At 38.7% G+C, this 21,066-nt stretch overlaps 1 pseudogene; it reads left to right on the forward strand.

The window, feature by feature from the left end:
- Window positions 1–20,885, forward strand: part of LOC107709813 (short transient receptor potential channel 6-like) — a 28,695-nt pseudogene extending 7,810 nt beyond the window's left edge.
- Window positions 20,886–21,066: the final 181 nt, after the last annotated feature.

Below are 21,066 nucleotides of genomic sequence, written 5' to 3' on the forward strand. Positions count from 1 at the left end.
TAGCCTATTTTTAGCCTATTTGCTTATTGATAGCTGCACATAGTGTAAGACAAGTTACATGTTCCTGAAGTATTGTTCTTAAAAAGTATTGATCATGCTGAAAATTCTGATATAAAGAACTGACCTAAAAAATAACAGTTTTTTTGTTGCATATGTATTAACAGACAAACTCTGGGCCCAGTGTAAGATGAATTAGGGTAATAACTGCTAAACTGGAACAGTTTAAAATGTTGATGTGATTTTGGCATTTACTTTAATATCAGGGCAGACTGGGTCTAGTTGTCACACAGAGAAGTTAGGTCATACACACATTTCTCTCTCTCTCTCTCTCTCTCTTTCATCTGTGGTCTTTATGTGGTCTGTATTTTAAAAACCAGTTAGTCTTTCAGCATGTTTTTGTAAATCTGTGACAAATTTGACCCAACATATTTGACATTTTCCAACATTTAGCTCCTCATACGTGGATTATTATGACTTAAAATACAGAAAGTTCTTGAATTTTAAAGGGAAAAGGTATATATAGATTGAAATGTAACAAAGAGAACATTGACACTGTTATGCCCTTTGCTGGGATGAGAATTTTCTTGAATAACTAAGTGTTAACTTATTTAACTTGAATAACTTAGTTGAATAACTAAGTATTCTTGAATAACTATTAGTGTAGGAGGGCTCGTTGATCTCTGATTTAGTGCTGTCATTGCTACAGAAACAAACAAATTATTTAAACAAAATTAGGCAAATTAAATGCAATCATTCAGGCACATCCTCATTCTTTATTCTTTTTCCTGACATACACATCTGTTACCCTGTTCTAAACAACCTTCAAAACTCATTGTCATTTGGTAAATCACAGATGTTACATGTTTAGAAGAGTTTTTCAAAATCAATATGCATCTTAGATGCAGGTGGAGTGTATCTTCATTGGAAATCTGTGAAGATGATATATACAGCTAAACATTTCAGTCAAAAAATTCAGTAGCATGATAGTGGACAAGCTGCAGGCTACTCAGAATTCATAGTTAAACTACAGTCAAGCTACTAACAAAAGTAGCTAACTATATTGAAGCTATTTATGGGGAAAATATATTTAAAAAATATATAACAATAATATTTATAATCATATTGTTTAATTTATAATGTAATCAAAGCCTTGTTTCCAAGCCTTATAACATAAGCTCGGTGGAAAACCGCACTTCTACATTTTTGCTAAATTTAAAAAAAGTACCTATACATACAATTCACTGGATTTTCCCACAGAAATGGAGAGAGAGCAAGCGCAAAGCCTGGCAGCGGCAGGTCGCAGCGCCACTTCCGGTGGCATCCCCAGCTGCCACTAGTCGTTTCTGGCAGCTGCCAGAGTTCGTGGCAGCTGCCCCGGTCTTTCTCACCGTTTCTGCTGTTTGCTCGGTAAAACTACACTGTACTCAGTGGCGTGCGGTGGTGTTTTTTAAAATGATGATGCAAAGTTCCCACAATTGTATTATTATTATTATTATACATTTGTATGTATCAGCTGCCATAGTTCTTGCCAGGAGTCAAAGGCAGCTGCCAGAGTTCATGGCAGCTGCCATGGTCTTTCTCGCCGTTTCTGCTGTTTGCTCGGTAAAACTATATACATCTCAGTGGCGTGCGGTGATGTTTTTTAAAAATGATGATGCAAAGTTCCCACAATTAAGGTAGAGGATATTTTTTCATTGTGGGTGTTCATACTTACTCTTTGTATAACATCACTAAATACATTCTCCCTGTCATGACATTAGGGGATTTCCATGTCAAGCTGATGCCACTGTAATTAGGTACCGATTTTTCTTTTTCTTTTTTTCCAGTGTTGCAGAGATCAGAACAGGTGAGTACACAGAAAGCACTGAAGAGGTAAGACATTTTTAACAACAGCCCATTTTTAACAACAGCCTAGCACCAAATTAAATCCCTACACAAAGCTGCTTGGGCAGAAAGTTCTCCAGCAGAACTGTTCACTTCTTTCCTGTTTGTGAAAAGATAGGACTGTGAGATGTTTTGCACATAACTTGTGGATAAAAACAAGTGGGCTACTGTCGCTATATTTTAGTAAGAATTTTTCATCCTTCAGGATCCAACAGTTCACATACAGTTGACAGGAAAGGATTAATAAAGAGTGAACAAAAGCTGAATAGTCTCCATAAAAGTTACTTTTTTTGCCATCTAGTCCAGCATCAGAAAGTCATAATCATTGTCAGCCTCTGCTGTTTGTACTGTACGGGTGTCAATATAATTTGAGGAGCAACAATCAGAGATTATATACCAAGTACAATAAAATGGAAGCATGACTTCACACTTCTTGCTGCCGTGGCATCTAGGGATGCCACCGGAAGTGGCGCTGCGACCTGCCGCTGCCAGAGAGAGCGCCAGTCCCTGCTGCAAAAATGACCACTAGTGGCAGTAAAACAGCAACAACTTTTATTCCTTTTCAATACCATGATATGACCTCACAACACTTACCATTGTGCATGATTTGTAAACCAGTAAGTTTTGACGTTTGCATGATCACCGGTACAGTACAGCACTTGCGATGTGAAACACTTGGAGTATGAGTCTGCACAATAAAACCACACAATAAAACGTTACCAGATTCATGATCATCTGTTTCAGATAAAACTGACCACACATTTAGCGCCACTTTCTGGACATTCAATTTCAAGTGTCATAAAACGTGTAAGAAGCAATATAATATTAATTTGCAGAAATGTTGCCACAGGTGACACTTTCTGACGCGTTGCTTATCTAGAACACAGGGTGACATTTTACCACTGTTCACATTTAATCGCTGTTCTGCAAATTTTCTCAAGCATAATCCAGTCATTTCAATAGGAATCCATGGGATCAGGAATTTCAAGTGAGGTCGAAAAATTTCCTCAAGCAGATTTTGCAAAAGGTTCAAGTTGGTTGTGTGAATTTACCGTGTTGGCCAACAGAAAGTTGCTCGGCTTGAAAGTGACTTCCGTGTGAGCTGTGCTTCATATTTTCCTACACTTTGAGAAAAAACAATGGACCTTTTTCCCCACAATATTTCACTGGGATGTCGCTAATGTGAACGCATCGGTTTCAAACAAGTTTTGTGATTTGATTTTCCCTCTTTTGGAATAGGTGGAGCAACGATGGCCTTCAGAGGCATGCATTGGCTAAGAGCCGGCGCATGGCTATGCGGAGACCGGTGTAGGGATTTCTATCATGAACAGGACACTGATATGTCACTGCATCAACTCATCATGAGGCTTCGAACTAATCCAATCAGGAGATAACACAGAGATCTTTTGTATCAGGACTGAAAAGTTCTTAAGAGACATTACACCGGCCTACATGTTTAACACCCGTTACAATAGTCTATTGCCAACTGAAGAGCGTTTCCTAGAGGCAGCGGAGTATGGAAATATCCCTGTCATCTGATGCTAGAAGAACTTCCTTTAAATCTCATTTTGTTAAAAAGAAAAATTGTATTGCGAAATCAGTATCATGAATCGCAATGCATCGTGAGTTGAGTGAATCGTTACATCCCTATATGCTACTAGTTTTTGCTGTGGTATCAAATACGTATTCTGTTATTTAAATACCGTATTGGCCCGAATATAAGACGACCCTGATTATAAGACGACCCCCCTTGATTAGACGAACATTTCTTGATCCTACACCTTCCACAGAATATATAAATACAGACAAATACATTTAGACCACTTAACTTAATGATTGCTATCGGGATGTGAAGAGACTTTCAACCAGCATAACAAAAAATGTTTCTGAAGACAATCACCTATTGCACCTTTAAGTGCTAAAATACAACAGCTTAATCACTGTGGATGATAGTACAATAATAAAAGCATTTGTTTACTGTATCTCTGCCTGCTCTGATGCTTCCCACACAGTTTGTAGCCCATCCAAACTGCCAACAGCAGCTTTTGTCCATATGGTATGAGAATCTGTCAGGGCTCAGGCAGCAGACCACAGCTGTCAAGTTGCTGGTGGTGGTTGGACTTCCCATTCTGGCCTTACTATACTGGATAGCACCCTCAAGCAAGGTCAGACTGTAATAACTTGAACCTTTACTCAATGTGAATTCAGCCACGGTAGTGAATTATGTGATATTATAAGTAAGAAAATAAGACAATGACTTCTTACTACAATGACATTACTTCAGAACATTCTTTATTTGTTTTGTGCAATGTTTTTAATTATAGTTGGGGAAGATCATACATGATACAAATCTTAAAATTTGTGGCACATGCAGCTTCTTTCACAATCTTTCTTGGCCTTCTCATTATGAATGCTGCTGACCGTTTTGAAGGGACATCTCTCTTACCAAATATGATCATCCACGACCACCCCTCCCAATTGTTCCGCATGAAGACCACCCCTTTTACCTGGATGGAAATGCTGATCATTTCCTGGGTTGTAGGTCAGACATCATCTCACACCGTGTTACGCAACAACAAATCAAACTTTTATTTTGGTTCAGATCATTTACTCGCCCCCATGACGTTGCAAACCTGTATGGTTTTTTTTAAACACAAAAGGAGAGCTTTTGCAGAACGTTCACACTGCTCATTTTTGTATGACAGTTAATAAATTCCAAAATCTATCATAAATGCACTATAGAAGTAGTTTATATGACCAGTACATATGAGTTTGGAATGACATGAGGGTGAGTAAATGACACATTAAACATCAAGCTTAACCCTATAAAGCCTACCCAGTCAACAATTTGATCTCACAATGATGTCACCATGAGCTCACATGATTCTCATGGTGTGGTCACAATGTGTGTGTCACAGTGAGCTAAAAGTGTAACCACACAGCACACTCACTGTGTGCTCATACTATGCTCCCAATGTGAGGTCACTGCACACTCACTGTGCGCTCATACTGTGGTATGAGGATCGTTTGAGTTCATAATGAGCTCATGTATTACTCGCACCGTGAGGATCACAGTATGAGGATCGTGTGAACTCACAATGATTTCACGTTCTACTCACACCGTGAGGATCACAGTATGAGGATCGTGTGATCATGTCACTGTGATCATCGCATGATCTCACGTGTTGACTGGGTACTGTATCATTTGATACACAAATTTCTAAGGCCTCTAAAACTCTGCTGAAAAACTTGTACACAATCTACTACATGTCTTCTGTTGTCTGATTGATAGTTTATACTTTGTTTAGCAAGTCAAAGGCCTTTTAGTGTAATTCTAAAAATGTTCCCCTTCAGGTTGTGGTACACATGTCTTTTTGCTTTGAAATCTTTGGAGATTTCATGAAGTACACATAAGAATAACTTTTATATTGTTCGTATTATTTTAAGAAGAAAAACTGCTAAAGCAACTTTACTTATCTATACATAATTTTTTCACAAAAATCATGTTAAAATGTGAGTAGCAAATATATTTTTTTCAGATTGAGGAATGATTATTTGTTTATCTCTCAGTCATCATTGTATCGCATTGCATTATATGTCAACCTCACCCCACCCCACAATAAAAACTACAGAATTTTGAGCATAAAACTAAGCTCATCTTACTTTTTGGCAATAAATATCAGCAACTACACCAAATTGCATATTTTTGCTCAGTTTGGGCCTCTGAATAAATTTGAGGTGTTTTTTTTTCTCATTGAGTATGAGCTCCATGTTATCCTATATTATACTATAAGAGCCATAAAAGTCTGTGTATCAAATATGAAAGTCTGCTATGAACAATATGAAACTAAAGGTTCAAAAAACTCTTCCAGTTCTCGGTTTCCCACAGTGATGTACTAAAATGAATCCCAAATGACTGCTATGAGCACACAATGATTCAAAGAGGGGTCACAACTCTTCAAACTATCTTAACATCTGTTACAACTGTTCTATTAAAATCTATTAGAAATATTGTATAAATCTTTAGAAATGAAATACTTTTTAAGACACTAAATAACTTCGGGTGCATAAATATTTTTAAGATAAAACTAATTATCTGTCTCTTTCTTCCAATTAAAGGAATGATTTGGGCTGAATGTAAAGAGATATGGTCGCAGGGTCCTCGGGAATATCTGCTGGAGCCTTGGAATTTGCTGGACTTTGGAATGCTGGCCATTTTTGTGACTTCCTTCATTGCTAGATTTATGGCATTTTGGCATGCAAATTTTACGTCGACAAGCACTAAACAGATCTATCAAACATTACCTTGCCCCATGAGATAGAATACTATTGTCTTGGTGAGTATTGCTGTCAAATATTACTGAAAAAATAATGCTTTGTCCATTTAAAAATCACTTTTCTTAGTTTTGATATGATCTCGAGAGTGGTCTATTTAGAAACAAAACTTCGGAAAAAAAAAAAAATAAAAAAAAAATGCTGATTATGGTTTCTACATTGCTTCAACAATGCAAAAATGATTTTTGCAAACATTATTTTTGTGCAATGTTTTAAATTATAATTGAGGAAGATCATACATGGTACTTTTTCTTTTTTGACCTTCTCATCATAAATAATAAATAAACAATGGTAAAATAAATTATTATGATTTCTACTACATTACTTCAACCATGCAAAAATGACTTTTGCAAAACAGTGTATGATTCTTTGGGTAAAAAAAAAATCTATCAAGTACGTAAATGTAAATGTAACATTTTTTTATGCCTTTATTTGTTCCCTTTCGAAAGGGAACTCGCGCTGCGTCCCCTAGAGGGCGCTATGGGGGATGACTGGTGTCTAAAGCATGAGTCTAAACATGACAATGAACTTGACATTAGCTGTGTCTCATTTAGAAGGCTGCGCCCTCCGGAGGTCGCATTCGAAGGCTGCATACGTCATCGAGACTGTCTCATTTCAGAAAAGCAAGTAGGACACTCCGAATGCGACCTTCGAATGCGACCTTCTTTCACAGGAATTCGGAGGATGCATGAGGTGTATCCTTCGCTGCTACAGATAACCCACAATTCTTTGCGTCGCCGTAAACAACCGTTGTTAATTTGAAAAATGCCGGCGCCGGCAGATGTACACACGAGCGCAGATGTGGTGTTTACAACTTACCTTAAATCGCCTCGGTAAAAACGGATAAACTTTGTTTTTAATATCCTCCTCCTTTTTTCTCTCTAACAGATGTCTGTTACGCTGCAGCTCCTCAAACATTGAACAAAATAAAAACAAGTAAAAGCATTTTTTTTTCAAATTACTTTCCAAATTTAGAAATAAATTTCCTTCATTTAAGTTGTGTGAGAGGCAACAATGCTCTAAATGTGTTGGCATAGCAACGTGATACTTCCTGTTTCCTTTTCCGCCTGTCCTATGAAGGCCGTCTCGTTTAATTCTAGGTTGAGGACACTTCGTATATGCATCCTACAGAGGATTCGACCTCCGGAGGGCGCAGCCTTCTAAATGAGACACAGCTATTGTCAGGCGGCAGCCTATAACGTCACAACTGGTGCGGCAGAGAGTATAAAAGGGCACGTATGAAATACATCATCCTCTTTCTTGTCTTCAGGAGATTGTTTGTTTGTACATGAGTTAGGAGCACACGCGTTTACCTCCTGAGGGTGCAGAATGCGTGCATTGAAAGGATTTCTCAATGAAAGCTCCATTCACGCCATCCCTATACTCGAGGGATGCGAGACGCACTTTTGGGTGGAATGCCGTCTTCTCTTCGAGCAAGCTGGAAGCGCTAGGTATGATGCATTCACGAGACTGACTACAAGAGACAGGTAAGGAACTCTTTCCTTTCTACTCTCTCCTGAGGTATAGTAGTTAGCGTTTGCATGAGAGCGTTCAGCTCTCTATAAGGCACTTATAGTGATGCATTCACGCCTGTTCTCGTATGATTCTTTTTAGGGTGATAGAATCCGTTGTTTGAACTAGCACGCTTGAGGTTAAATTGCATGCTTTTCACGATGAGGTTACAGTAACTGGTTCTCCTCTTATCTTAGTGAGTTGTTATGCTGAGGCCTCTTTAGAGGTTTGCTACCCGACCCGAGCCCTTTCATAGACGCATGCACACACACACACATATTATTGCACACGACAACACAGCAAGGTAACTTTTATTAGTAAAATAGCTTCGACAGGCTACTGACTCGCAACGGTATATTTCTCTGCAATGAGGGGGTAAAAATCGCTGTTTTTGAAGGAACCAAGCCTCATTGCTTGTAGAGAGAGATGTGCAGACGCAGGTGCTAATTCAAATAAATGATAATTAGCCTAATTAATAAAAAAAAAAAAGCGATCTTACCGCACTGCATCTCTGTGTCTGATTTAAAGCAGGCCGAATGCTAACGAGCCTTAACTGACGAAAATTACCATAATTTGCACGATGGAAGAATTATCGTCTTGTCGTATACAACCATTCAAAAACTCGGCAGAATTTATGTGACCGCTGCACCTGATATTCATAAACTTTCATAACTGGTAAGTGTTTTTTCTTAATGATTCTGTTTCTTTACTTGCATTTGCTTACTGACCGTTGCATGCAATCGTGAAATATAGCATTTTTTAAAATTGGCTATTTGTTGTGAAAAAAAAAAAAAAAAAGATTTCGGGTTCGGGCTCTAAATTTAACTGTGCCGCTCGGGTCGGGTCAGACGATCTCGGGTACGGGCCGGGTTCCGGCTTCACTTTAAAGCCCGTGCAGACCTCTAGGCCTCTGTCCTCAGAGCTCCATCATACAGTGGTGGAGTTGTTAGGCTTTCTGAGCCTCCTTGGCCATAGGGCTGAAACGATTAGTCAAAATTATCGTCAATGTCGACGATACAAAATTGTCAACAAATATTTTTGTTGTCGAGTAGTTGTTTGAACTCTGTTGATACATCTGCTCCTAGAGCTCGGCCAGGCAGTTTGCTAAGCTGTTAGGCCCTTTGTGAGCCTCCCTGGCTACTGCGAGCATTGTCAGGCCTCGTCTCATGACAGAGAGTTATCTTTATTGAGGCCTCCGCTCCCCAGAGCTCTGCTAGGACAGCATTGGTGGTTTGTAGGCTCTCTGTGAGACTCCTTGCAAGATGTCCTGAGCATAGGGCATAGTTAGGTCTGTTGTCATATTGAGGCCTCCGTTTCTAGAGCTTGGCTAGGTAGTGGCCCAAGTTGTTAGGCTCTCTGTGAGCCTCCTTGGCTACTGCAAATGTTCTTAGGCCTCCTCTTGCTGGAGAGATTTATCTTACTGAGGCCTCCGCTCCCCGGAGCTCCATTAGGATAGCATTGCGAGTAGTAGGCTCTCTGTTACCCCTTTTCCACCAAGGCAGTTTGAGTGCTGGTTCGGAGCCAGAGTCTAGTTTCAAATCGGTTCTTTGTTTTTCGACACCCAAAGCACTAGCTCCGAACCAGGAAAAGTGGTCCGTAAGTACAACCAAAAAATTGCTGGTCTAGAAGTAAGAACCATTTGTGTCAGGGGCTGGGGTCAGGGTTACTGTGACCAACAAGATGAACAAACAATTCGCCGTGTTTGGATGCCAATGTAGGTTCGCAAAGCCATGAACATCAATAGCAATGCAATGTCCACCATTGTTGATGGTGTGTTTAGGCTTGTTCGGGCTGGATCGGTGCTGCTCGGACCAGTCGGTGTGCCGCGGGAGTGACTGGAAGGCAGACGACTTTCTTTATGCTTTTGGATCGCTTTCGCGGTGCTTTGGTGTCGTGTGCCGATCAGTCTGCATGGTGCCGATGCATCTTGAACAAGCCTGTTGTGTTTGGCACTGACACGCTAGCGTTACTGGGAAAGAAGAGACTTATTCAGTGATGTAAGACCTGGCTCTGTGGTGGCTCTCTAGCCGTGGAAAGGCAAGCTGGTTCTTAGAAGGTTCGCCAGTTGAACAAACTCCGAACCGGCAATAGCACTGGCTCTGAACTAGCACCCGGTTCATGCTGGTGGAAAAGGGGTATGTGAGCCTCCTTGCATGGTATCCGATATCCTTCCGCTCCTACAGCTAGTTAGGGTAATATGCAAAGTTGTTAGGCTCTCTGGGAGCCTCCTCGGCTACTGACCTTAGTGTGGAGTGTTGCTAGGCCGCCTCTCATTTAAGAGTTAGCTAAAGTAAGTTAGCTCTGAGTGTTAGGTTCTCTGTGAGCCTCCTTGGATGCAGGCCGGAATAAGAATGTAATTAGGTTTCTTTCCTGTTGAGGCCTCCGTTCTTGAAAAGCTCCGGTCTATGATCGCGTTGCTGGTGCAGGGGTGAGGACTCATTTAAGTCTTTGACTTAGCTCAGCCAATAAGGCACTCATCCCTTCAGCATGGCGGCGTGGGTATACTGTTCCCCATAGCGCCCTCTAGGTGACACAGTGCGAGATCCCTTTCGAAAGGCATCGTCTCAGGTTACGCATGTAACAATGGTTCCCTGAGAATAGGGAACGAGATGCTGCATCCCTTTGCCATGCTTCAGGCATTCCTGTATATGTCTCCTTCAGACAAGAAGTGGAAGACGTATTTCACAGGCACCCTTTTATACTCTCGGCCACACCAGTTGTGACGTCATAGTTGTCAAGTTCATTGTCTTGTTTAGACTCATGCTTCAGACAGCAGTCATGCCGGAGGCATTCCCCGTAGCACCCTCTAGGGGACGCAGCATCTCGTTCCCTATTCTCAGGGAACGTCTCAGGTTACTTATGTAACCATGGTTCCCTGAGTAGGGAACGAGACACTGCGTCCTCTAGGGGTCGCTATGGGGAACGCCTCGTCGTGACCCGTGTCTGAAGCATACATAGAAAAACACCAACTGCGTAACCTGAGACGTTCTTTTATTTATTTACAAATTTATTTTTGTATTTCCCACTGATATATTCTCCTCCAATATGAAAATGACGTAGTAGTGAGTTCAACCCTGTTGGCTGATCAATCACAGAATGTACAGTTGACCTAAAAACTGTACACAAAACATTGGATTCTTTATTATTTGCATATATTAACTGAAATAGTTCAGAGATATATCAAAGTAAAGAAAGACATAGCACTGTCAGTATTAAAGCAATCATTTTAGGAAAATAAGACATGAAAACTAAACTACAGAAACATAATAAAGTTGGGAAAAACATGTAGATAACGTAGAAAAAACATGTATGAAAACAAAATTATATAACAAAAGAATCTTTTTAGAAACTATATATTCAGCTTTGAACCTTTCTGATTACTAGAAGAAATGAACTTTAAGAGTGCAGTCCCTTTTGGAAAATGTCAGCGTCAATATTTCTGTCAATTAAGTCCTTTTTTTATCTGCAGACTCTGATGTTTCATAAAAAAAAAAAACATTCATTTGGTTTAGAGGTTAATGAAGTGCAAAACCAACACTGAGAGTAGAGTAAAATCTAAATATGACAGCTCCCTTTTTATTTTCTATCAATTACTTTTTTTTGTTGAATACCTTCAGCTTGATCTTTTGAAATACCTGTACAAAAGACAACATGCTCAGCCTTAACAAGCTTCCTTTGCATATATTTCAGCTCGTGTCCACTGGGTTCCTTCAGACCCTCAGCTGATCTCTGAGGGCCTTTATGCCATTGCAGTGGTTCTGAGCTTCTCTCGGATTGCGTACATCCTACCGGCGAAAGAGCTTTGGGCCCTTGCAGATCTCCCTGGGCAGGACCGTGAAAGACATATTTAAATTCATAGTGATCTTCATAATGGTGTTTGTGGCCTTCATGATTGGAATGTTTAACCTCTACTCATACTATCGTGGAGCGAAGCAGAATGGCGCCTTCACAACGTAAGCAATGAACATATCTGGTTGATTCACATCAATTCCTTTGATGATTGTTTGTCTTGTTCTTTGTAATTGAATCACATCTGTGTCTTTATTAGTTATATAATTACAAAAACGCCCGATCCTTTGGCAGCAATGCACAAGGACATACTGGAAGTAGGCGTTTGGCAAATTCGATTATCATGATGACTAAGAGACCTGAACTCTTCATTCTCTGTAAAAAGGCTCAGAAATATGAAATAGAGAAGTAATTCATTGAAATACAGTGAAATTGATTAAAGACCTTGTGAAATCAAATCTAGACTGTTGAGGTCATTGAGGTCCAGCCCAATCTCATGAGAAAACTGAACTATTTGATATGAATTTGTACAATTTGTTTTGTATGAAAACAAATGATTTTTAGAAAACAACCAAGCATGAAGCTCCACCCCCAATCCCTAAAACTAACGTTGGTCAGGTCAGTTGGATGTAAGCAGATTGTAAAAATTCATAAATCACCACCATTTCGTCAAATGCTTGATGTTGCAACTGGTATTATTTTATTGTCATAATTATAAACACACTGGTTTTTAAAGCAAATAGTTTTACCGTTCACTGCACTTTTTATTATTCTTTTAGTTATTTACCAATAACAGCTAATTCAATTGGAAGTCTTAAAAGGTTTATGAAGGTGAATCTTTCAGAGCAGACCTACGATGAACTCAGTTTAATGGTACGCTTCAGAATTCTGGGCTCTCTATCGCCATCTGTGGTTGAAATGTGGTTGTTTATAGAAAATATTATGGTGACCGGGATTGCTATGGTCATGCAGGTTTGTTTACACATTAAACTCGTGGCCACGTGAAAAATGTCACTCTCTCAACATAGGATCTCGAGGCCACGACATTAGGATGTCGTTACCTCGACAAAATGATCTCGTGACCACAACATATCACGTTCCCACAAGTTAATATCTTGTGGCCACAACATTTGATCATGTTCCCACAAGTTAATATGTTGTGGCCACGACAAAACTAAGCGAACCGAACATCCCCTCCCGGTCACCGTAAAATCTGGAGGAAACGAATGGGAAAAATATTTCTCAGAAAAAGTGTGCAGTGCGTTTCTACAGGATGTTTGGGTGGGACTTTGAAGAATGTGTTCCTTACGTTTTAGATTTAACAGAGCCATAAACCATTTGCTATTGCTAGTCAGAGGTAGTTGATATTACAGGGAGAAAAATTATTCCAGAGAGCATTTGTTGGTAAAATGAGAGCAAAAGGGAAAAAAAAAGGAAAAAAAAATCCATGAAGAGAAAGACTCTACATTTTTAATTGTATATTTGTTAAAAGTTATTTTTCTCAACTTTTCAGAGAGTATTTGCATGACCTCGAAACTTAAAGACAGACTAGAAGACACAAAGCAACATTTTGGGTAATACTTTACAATAAGGTCCCATTAGATAACGTTAGTTAATGGATTAACTAACAAACTAACAATGCGCAATACATTTGTTACCATATTTATTAATCTTTGTTCATGTTAGTTAAATATTAATAGATAATACTTTTGAATTTAATAATGTATTAGTAAATATTGAAATTAACTAAGATTAATAAATGCTTCAGAAATATGTTTCATTGTTTATATTAATTGTCTGTTTCTTCTTCTCCAGTGTTGAGGAAAGCTTTAAAACTTTATTCTGGGCCATTTTTGGATTTTCTGAGGTCAAGTCTGTCGTCATCAACAACGGGCACAAATTCATTGAGAATATTGGCTATGTACTTTACGGAGTCTACAGCGTTACCATGGTTATAGTCTTACTCAACATGCTCATCGCCATGATCAACAACTCATTTCAGGAAATTGAGGTAATCATATTCTGAAATGAGATCGGTGGATAGTAGGATGGTACAGGCCTGGGGTAAATGTCCAGGCACCATCATTTCCCATTCATACTCCCTTTTAAATGAGATACGGATCCTTTATAGTATTGTTGCATTTGTTAAATGTTGCATTTGTCCTCTCTGGTTACGGTAGAAATTGATTATCGCCTGTTTGTGTAAAAGCAACTTAGCCTTCACAATGTATTTTTGTAGCATCCAACAGTGACATATACAGTGCCGTGAAAAAGCTTTTGCCCCCTTCCTGTTTTTTTAATTTTTTGCATATTTGTCACACTTAAAAGATTCAGATCATCAAACCAATTTTAATATTACGCAAAGATAATGCAAGTAAATACAAAATGCAGTTTTTAAATGATAATTTCATTTATTAACAGGACAATGATCCAAAACACACCAGCAAGTCCACCTTTGAATGGCTCAAGAAAAACAAAATTAAGGTTTTGGAGGGGCCAAGTCAAAGTCCAGACTTAAATCCGATTGAGATGCTGTGGCATGACCTTAAACAGTCCATTCATGCTCAAAAACCCTCCAATGTGGCTGAATGAAAACAATTCTGCAAAGAAGAGTGGGCCAAAATTCCTGTGAAAGCCTCATTGCCATTTATCGCAAACGCTTGATTGCAGTTGTTGCTGCAAAGGGTGGCACAACCAGTTACAATTACTTTTTCACGTAGTGCCAGGCAGGTTTGGACAGCTTTTTTTCCCGTAATAAATGAAATCATAATTTCAAAACTGCAGTTTGTATTTACTCAGGTTATCTTTGTGTAATATTAAACTTTTTCACACCACTGTACTGTAAATTGGTCATGCATTGAATGAAACATGTACAACAAATATATTTGCTTCTGCAATGTAAGAATGTCATTATCAATCCATAAAAATTTATTGCACCAGAGAGGTCTGATGTGGTAACAGGAAACAAAAGTTATTTTTGATGCATTTTATTGCCATCTGGGGATCTCATTATTTGACCATTACTAATATGTCAACACACTCCACTGTTACAGTCATACTGGCCCTTAATGTTTTAGCATTTTGTCACCTTGGAATTATAAGGTTCTTTCTTTGTCAAAATTGAGTTATTCACATTCTTATTCTAAACTTATTTACATTGTGATGTTTTTTTTGTTTTTTTTAAGTTGTGCAAAAACTTTGAAGCTCAATACCTCGAAACTGCTCAGAGTGCAGATAGGACCTTATAATTCAAAGGTGACGCTTTTTTGTAACTTTTATTTTGTGTTAAGAGTGTATATAGGGATATATGTTTTATATATTAGCATATTTTATTTGGTGTTAATAGTGTATATTGGGAAGACTGAGGCTTGTTGTCACATGAGGAAGGTCTCTATCTCAGGAAAGATTCAAAAATCCAGTTACACAAACATGCACATTCTCTAGCAGGCTTTTTATATATTGGTTTCAAACACCTAGTTAAATTAAAGTTAATTTTTGTGATTTCTGTCCTCCAAACTAAAATCCCAAAATTATAAAATGTTTTATCATTTTAAATCTACATTTTACACTTCTTTAGGTAAAATGGCCGTGGGAATGGAGCGAGGCAGGTGTCGCTCTTTATCATTTACTCCACCGGCCTTGCTCCGTTCCCACAGCTCTCGGCTCCGCCCCACTCGTCACAGTTAGGGTTCATTTTTTATTTAAAATATGGTTTCCAGTGGAACTACTTTTCCAGGTTGTTGAACTTCTGTTTGCGTGTCAGTCATGTAATGATCCAGTAATGTAAGCATATCACTGATGATAGAAGGTCTTTATCAACCTCTTTGTGTCTTACAGGGGAACTAAAGGAGATAAAGCAGGACATCTCTAGTTTACGCTATGAGCTGCTGGAGGAGAGGTCTCGTCAGATGGAGGAGCTAGCAGAACTGGTCAGGAGACTGGGAGAGAAACTAGCCAGTCAACAAAACCTGTAGTTTTTCTCAATAGTAACACTCTTTTCATTATTCTAAGTGGTGATTCTCATAAGATTGTCAATATTATAATATATAATTTGTTTTTTATATCATAAAATAATGGTAGTACAACAAATACTATGACATTTAAATACTTGAAAAATACATTACTAAATATTTAACAACAACTTGGGTGCTAAATTCATGAAAATATCACAATGCAAAACTTCTTAATTATACTTAAATAGGCTTCATTCTCTTAAAGGGGTCATATGATGCAATTTCAAATTTTCCTTTCTCTTTGGAGTGTTACAAACTGTTCGTGAATAGATAAGATCCCTAAAGTTGCAAAGACTAAAGTCTCAAACTCAAAGAGATATTCTTTATAAAAGTTAAGACTTGTCCACGCCCTCCTAAAACGCCTAGTTTGGTTTTATGTTTACGCGGCGAGATTAAACAGACAGTATAAGTCATTATAATCAGTAATTATGTCCCCACATGATGCAACAAATGCCTCGTTTATAATTGGTTTTATTGGTGTTCATGAACAATGGAAATTACAATTAAAAAAATACATTTATGAAAATACTCTTGACCTAAGATCATAACTCTTCCTTCGATTTGACTTTTGCTTGAATGTATCACTGTGGTTTTATTGTGTTCACCACTATTTACAAACAGCCATTACAAAAATATTATAATATTGGCAACTATTATAATATGGTGTGTGCATAATTATTAGGCAAGTGTATATTCTGATCAAGGTTTTTTTTCCCCCTCTGAGCACATGTTTCCAGTCCCAAACCACATAAATCTTAATAATTATAGAGTATTAGTAATTTTCAGGTGATGTGTAATTGTTGATGAGGAAAGGTGTGACATAAAGTGGCGCGCGCACACACACACACACACACACATTTTAATGTAGGTTTTATGGACAGATGAAATGAGAGTAACTCTTGTTGGACCAGAGGGCTGAGCCTGTGGTTGGCTCACTGATTGACACAAACCACCAGTCTGAGTCAGGCAACAGCAAGGTGGAGGTGGCGGAATGGTGTGGGCTGCTATTATTAATGATGAGCTAGTTGGACCTTGCCGGGCTGTAGACGGACCGAAGATGAACTCCCAAAACTACTGCCAGTTTCTGGAAGACACTTTCTAAAAACAGTAGTACAAGAAGAAGTCAGCAGCATTCAGGAAGGCCATGATCTTTATGCATGACAATGCTCCATCACATGCAGCCAAGAATCCCTCCATTTGGCTTGCAAGGCTTCAAAGATGACAGAATAAGGGCGTGGCCCCCTTGTTCACCTGATTTAAACCCAAAGGAGAACTTGAAAAACCAACACACTAAACCACTGCAACAAACTTTTGAGTTCAACTTATTGAGCCTTGTTAGAAACTCCTACAGTATGAAACCTGTACCTGATCGTCCTTGTTATTCTGTTCAGCCCAGAGGTTCAGATCACTAATGAAATCATGGGGATAGAGTACACATTAAACAATTGTTATCAGCTGCTGTCACGACACATAGGCTATTTTAAATTCTGGTCTCACAGTAACAGGTAGGGATGTTACACCATAGTTCAACCTGACCTCTTGAGAGCCTCACACCTTTTTTCCCCACCACCTGTGTGCTGAGTGCAGCTCATACAGATTTAATTTACCAGGCGCTTCTCTGTCTAGAAATGAGTCAGAAATAGACAGAAGAGGTGAAAAGCTTTTATCAGAATTGGTTGACTTGACTACCAGAGCTCTGACCTCAACAACAGCTTGCTTGCTTATATCCCAACATGGGTAGCAGTTTTGTATCATTGTGAGTTATTTTTCCTGCTAATCTCATTGTACATTATCTAGCTTATTGTTACATTGCTACTTCACAAAAGCATAAATACATGGACATGACAATTTGACTGGATTTGACACTTTTTATTCAATTATTGACCAATCAGAATCAAATGCTCCATTTTTTTTTTTGCACGTCACATTGAAATACACTGAGCAGTCAAATATTTTTGTATAATGACCAAATAAGTAAATAATAAGTCATTAAGTACTGATTTGAGTAACTGATTCGAAAAAGTGACATGATGGTCTGGGACTATTATTTCGTATACATTATGCAAAAATGCTAAAAGGTTGACCAATCAGAATTAAGTATTCCAGAGATTCATGTAATATATTATTATACTCTAAATATTCAATTATGTTAGCACAAGATCACATTTTTGTGTTTTCTTAAGAGATAGTTTGTGATCACACCAGTGTCACAGCTCATTGAAGCTTGGTTGCCAAGGTGATCGGAAATAATGCCTTGCAGATGCAGCAAAGGGAAGAAAAGAACCTGTTTGGTCACTTTGACCCCTTCAGCGGAGCACTCTGATGTGAGAAGTGTGAGAGAAAAATACTTCAAATTAGATTTGGAGAACAGGAAAGTTTTGTCGCCATTGGCTGTCACTATTAGCGATATTCTGAAAGATTTGATTATTGGGTCTGTCAGCTATAGTAACTATGCTTTTTTTGTGACTTAAGTGATATCGTACATGTAAGAGCCATATGTTATTTGTTTATATAGATGTGGAATAAATAAATAATTGTGTGTGTTAAGCAATTGTAAAATAATTATAAAAGTAAATAATTTAATATGTGTATTATATTCAGTTAATTTTGTTATTAAACTTTACCTAAAGAAAGTTTCTGGACTATGGAATGTTATTAGAGTTCAAATCACGCTCACACATGAAAAAGAAGCAAGAAAGATGACAATTTAAACGGATTGCTATTACAAAGAAAGTAAAAAAACTCGCTGTAAATATGGAAAACGAACGTGAAAGTGCGCGGACGGCGCGCATTTGAATCGACGGCAAGACATCATAAAGGAAATCAACGTCTGTGAATGAACACTGAAATGTTTCACGATCGTGGACTATGAATAGTGGACTGCTTTATTCTTCAGTGGATTCTATGAACGATCAGATGAAGGCAGAAGCAGCGTCCAATCTAAGCCAAGAAGGGGAATCCACCAGAAGCAATCAGAGCTGAAAACAGAGCAGAGTAAATATTCACCAGGTCATTCATCTGTGGGGAAAAGTAAAATGAAGGCTATCTCAAATCCAGTGTTACTTGCACCACCATTAGACACTTCAAGAGCCACAGGCCACAGTAATCATCAAGCAGATGACAGCATTATTCAAATTATGCAGAAGCAAAATGACTTGACTGAATTGCTTGTGAAACAGCAAAGACAAATTCAGCTTCCAAGTAAAGACATCCAAGTGTTTACTGGTGATCCACTGACTACATCATAAACAGCCAACAGGGTGGACCTTATGCTGTGAAAACGGCACTGGGCTGGGTGGTGAATGGACCCATCAAGAAAGAAAGCAACACTGCAGAAAAGTCCAAACTGCCACATCATACAGTTAATAGTCTCTCAGTGGTGGAAATAGAGCAATTGTTGATTCAACAGTACAACACAGGTTTTCCAGAGCGCCACTATGAAGAGAAAGAGGAAATGTCAATGGAGGACAAACAGTTCATGCAGTCAGTGCAGGAAAAGACTAAGTTTGAGAATGGGCATTACTGTGTAAGACTACCATTGAGAAATGAAGCAATCAAAATGCCAAACAATCGATGTGTTGCCGAACTGCGTGCTGCTAACCTGAAAAGAAAGCTTCAAAATAATTCAAGTTTGCTTGAAGATTACTGTAGCTTTATGAAAAGTATAATAGAGAAAGGATACGCAGTTAAAGTTCCCCCAGAACAGCTTGTTCGCAACGACAACAGAGTTTGGTACATACCACACCACGGGGTATACCACCCAAAGAAAAACAAAATAAGAGTAGTTTTCGAATGTACTGCTTCGTTTCAAGGCATGTCTCTGAACAGCCAATTGCTACAAGGTCCGAACCTCACAAACACACTCATTGGTGTCCTTACCAGATTTAGGGAAGAACCAATAGCCATGATGGCAGATGTGGAGTCGATGTTCTATCAGGTGAGGGTTCCTGAGGAGGACGCAGATCTGCTTCGTTTTCTTTGGTGGCCAGAGGGCAATTTGAATGCACCTATAGAAGAATTTAGGATGATGGTGCACTTATTCGGAGCCGCTTCGTCACCTAGCTGCGCCTCTTATGCACTGAAAAGGACTGCAGAAAAGAAGTATCATCTCCGAAGGCTGTTGAAACAGTTATGCACAATTTTTACGTGGATGACTGCTTGAAATCTGTATCTACAGAACAAGAAGCTATTGATTTAGCAAGTGATGTTCGGAAGTTGTGTGCTGAAGGAGGTTTCTGCTTAACCAAGTGGGTAAGCAATAGTAGGAAAGTACTATTTTTCATTCCAGAAGAACAAAGGGCCAGTGGAGTAAAGGACCTTGACTTGGATCAGGATTCTCTGCCAATCGAGATATCAATTGTTATCAATGGTGGCTGAAAAAAACAGTTCAAAACATATAGGAACATGATATAATTAGTGGTGTTTACTGTTTTCATATTGATCATATTGCCTATACCAGTGGTTCCCAGCCACGCTCCTGGAGCCCCCCCAACACTGCACATTTTGCATCTCTCCTTTGTCTGACACACCCATTTCAAGTCTTGGAGTCTCTAGTAATGAGCTGATAATCTGAATCAGGTGTGTTTGATTAAAGAGATATGGAAAACGTCATTAAGGAATGTCATCATTCCAGGAATGTGGTTGTGAACCCCTGGCCTATACTGTTTGTGTGGGTTTTTTGCGACTTTTTTTGTTCAAGCAAACTTAAATACTCCCAGAACAGTTTAGAGGGGAGCGTGCGAGAAGTCAGTGTACCATCAGAATGATTTGAAATTAATATTTCAAAGTTGAAACTTAAGTATAGTTGGTTTGAGAATAAGATTTTCACAAACTTTGGTGTGTTCGGCACTTATTAATGATTTGCTCAATGAAGTCAATCGAAAACCTGCATTTCATAGAACACTGTTTTTCATTAGTCAAACATTAAAAAATTCATATTACCAAAAGTACACTTTGAAAATATAATTAAACTTGATTCCTCATAGCATTAGATACCTGGACTAAACGATGCTTTAGTGGGAAATTATTTGGTGTGAAAATGAGTAGGTAAATCTTGCTTTTCTGCAAGGAAATTAGCTTCAAGAGAGCTCTTAAACGGCCTTCTGGAACCGAGCACACAAGTACAGGATGTTCACATCACATTAATGAATGACCTCAAACAAAGAACATTCACAATATAAAACCAGCCTATATTCTTAGTCAGTTTTTTTTCGGACTTTGCTAAACATAAGACGTCACAGACAGTTTCAGTTGAATTGTGATGCAGACATTAGTACGTAGCCTAATTTTCATATTCAGTCTGGAAACAAATGTGTAACTTCTCCATGTGTAACTTCTGCGCAGATAAATTAGAAGGACGTTTTTTTCCCCTCTCCCCAGTCGTGCTGAACACATTATGTGGAGCATGTGTCCAGAACATGTTGGATAACATTATAATGCATTTAATTTCACGATCTTCCATGACCACCAGTTCTCCGTTTTGATATTTCGGTGTCTTCATCCATCACACTCTTACATGAGACTCTGTTTGATT

The sequence above is a fragment of the Sinocyclocheilus rhinocerous genome, unplaced genomic scaffold (genome assembly GCF_001515625.1).
Source record: "Sinocyclocheilus rhinocerous isolate Xijiao unplaced genomic scaffold, SAMN03320098_v1.1 scaffold4918, whole genome shotgun sequence".
Lineage (NCBI taxonomy): Eukaryota > Metazoa > Chordata > Actinopteri > Cypriniformes > Cyprinidae > Sinocyclocheilus > Sinocyclocheilus rhinocerous.